Here is a 3,051-nt window from a genome sequence, read left to right as displayed (position 1 = left end):
AGTATCTCAATCCATTAGGATAGGTTCATTTTGGCGGAGGCCTTCAGACAGATATGGGAAACGCCGTTCACTTAGTAAACATCAAAACCATCTATGTTTTTCTATATCCATCTTCTTGATCTATCCATGTGATTAGTTTTGACTCCGGATATTGATGTCCATAGTGAAACTATTTTAGTAGAGCTCTGTCACTTTGTATGAATTTTAGTATGCTTGAGTGCAAACTCGTGTACAACAATTGGAATTTCGCATCAGGGTACTTCCTCTTGTAGTCAATAATTATGCCAACCAAGGAGATTCTTTAGTGCCTTCCAAGGTTTTGTGTAGATAGCTAGGATCTGGAGTATAAAGGTTTTGTGGGTATACCTCTGGTAAGCCCTCCTGAGACTATAACTCGGCCACTAGGGACACCTAGGGGTTTAAAGGCTTATTGCATACGCTAAATGCAATCGACGATGCCTGCGACAGTGAGTTAGGATTTTATTTTCTTTTTGATTTGCTCGAGGACTAGCAAATAATAAGTTTGGGGGTATTTGATAGGAACATTTTTGTGTCTTATATAATCTCAATTGTATATATTATTAGTGCTCGATTTTATATTTATTATGGCTTTTTATGTCCCTATAGGTATTTTTGGAGAAATAAGCTTTTGCGGCTAAATTGGCTAAAAAAGTGGATTTTGCGCTCGTGGTAGGAAATTACTATACGGACTCTCACTTTGGATAAGGGGTGACCTAATTACTAAGGGGTGACCCATTCCCAGGCATCTGCTAAAGGGAGGCCAGCACAGGATAGGGGGAGGTCATCTTCATCGTTTTAAAAACTGAAATTGGCGGGAAATTTTGTGCATGCAACTGGCAGAGTTGGGGATTGATTTCGAAGGTGTTTTAGTGAGATTCAATCGCCAGAATTGATTGGGCTGGACGTGATTCAACTAAACAAGCCTGGTATAGTCGTTTGTTTGGATCGAATTGGGCTAGAAACCGAGTTGGAGCTAAACAGGGAAAGTGTTTTTACACGGACCCTATTGAGATTATTTTTAGAAGTTCTAGAGAGACTAAAGACCTAAAAATCTTTCCAAAGATACATATATATCTAAGGAAGAGTTTGAGACAATCGGGAAAGCTCAGAAACGCGTGGAACAATTTAGAGAAAATATTATTGCCGTAACTGCTAAGAAAAGAAAAGAAGAGATTTCGAGAAGTTGGGGGAGATTAAATCGCTCTGTTGGCTATATATAAGTTGCTGGGAGTTCGTAGAAGGGGGTCGAGAGTTTTGGAACCTGAGGAGGGCCAGAGAAGAAGAAATCAGAGTTCCATCAAACTTTGTTTCTGCTGCTGCTGCTGAAGAACACGAAGAACGGACGTCCGAAGACAGTCGTTCTTCAACAGTGTTACGACAAAGTTGTGGGGGTCGCATCTGCAGTCTCAACATCACTTCATATATATCGTTCTTCTTGCAACAGTGAACAACGCCTTTGCAATAGTTATTTCTGTTGCGATTTTTCTGTTCAATTGTTTTACTCCCTTTTAATCAACTTTTGAGCTTTATACATGTATTTTGAGATCATGATTAATATGAGGAGCTAAACCCCAACACTGGGATGACGGAGGAAACCCTATTTCACGCATGTGGTAATTTTAATAATTGTTTATGACTTTTTGCACTTATTTTAATTGATTCATGATTTTCACTAATTAGTTGTGATTTCGTTTGATGGTGTATGCTTGGACGTAAGAGCTTTTGATACACCATGCTTGTGATTTACATCTAAAGTTTTAAAAATCTATTTTTGGCAAAGAATAAGAGTCCATATTTTTAATATTTGAGCTATAATTGATGGGAGTTATTAATTGAGTCACATGAATGAAATTTGGTGGAATCCTGAATCTCAGTACCTCTCGATACTGTGACAGCTTTCCTTGTACATATTATATTAAGTCTAAAATCGAATCTCAACAAGTCCGAGAAACGAACACTTTACTTACCACTACAAAATTACATCAATTTTTGGCGCCGCCGACGCGGATTTGTATTAGGTATTAGGTTTTAGATTTATTTTTATTTTTGTTCTTTTTTACGCCTTTGGTATTTTTTGATTCTTTTCAGATTTCGAGCAAGCTACAAGGAAAGGAAAAAGTACTATAAAAGGAAAGCATCGCCAAAGAAGGAAAGAAGAGAGGAATCCGAAAGGAGTGAAGAAGAATATTTTGTATATAGTTATTTTGTTTTATTTTTAGAAACTGTAAATAGAGTTTTAGTTTTTGTAATTTTTCTTTTTATTTTTGGACACTTTTTGGACTTTATTTTTGGACTGGACATTATTTTTTAAAACCCTACGGAAGGGTTAAGATTAAATATAAACTGTTTGCAGGGAAGGACGACAGTTACGATACTGTCTCGGCCCCTCGGGTTGGTATACTGACATCGGAGTCGGTGGCCTGAGTCGACTTCAACGGTTCATCGCCCGTCTGGTACGGGAGGTAAGACTCTATCCACCCACAAATCCCCTGTCAGTGGGTTTTATTTTGTGTGATAACTCACACCCCTGCAATAGAATTTCGAACTGGTATTACAAGAGCCAATACAACGAATATCCGACTGAGTTTCAAAATGGACGTTACTACTTTGACCATAGTGTGAATAGTGGTTGGGAACATCAGCCTTTTCAAGGTTATGGCTCATACCTTGATGATCCCAATTACTATCCACACACGCACCGGTCATACGAGCAAAATTATTATATTTCTCCTTTAGAAGAGTCCCTCAGGAAATTAGAGGAGTCGACACGTAAGTTAGCTGAAATGAATAACTTAGTTTATGACGAAAGAGAACTTTTTATAGAGGAATCCTTCAAGTTGATAGCTGAGACGAACGAAAGAATTGCTCGAAATAATCTTGATTTCCAATACAGTGATTCCAATAGTACCCTTGAAAATGAGGATAGTTATTTTCATAATCAAGATGACGAGGATAAAATTAGTAACACTACTTGTTTAGATGAGGTTCAACCATTTTCATGTTATTATGATGATTATGATGTAGATAGTG

Source organism: Papaver somniferum, chromosome 7 (genome assembly GCF_003573695.1).
Source record: "Papaver somniferum cultivar HN1 chromosome 7, ASM357369v1, whole genome shotgun sequence".
Taxonomy (NCBI): Eukaryota; Viridiplantae; Streptophyta; class Magnoliopsida; order Ranunculales; family Papaveraceae; genus Papaver; species Papaver somniferum.
Note: the sequence above shows the minus strand (reverse complement) of the source record.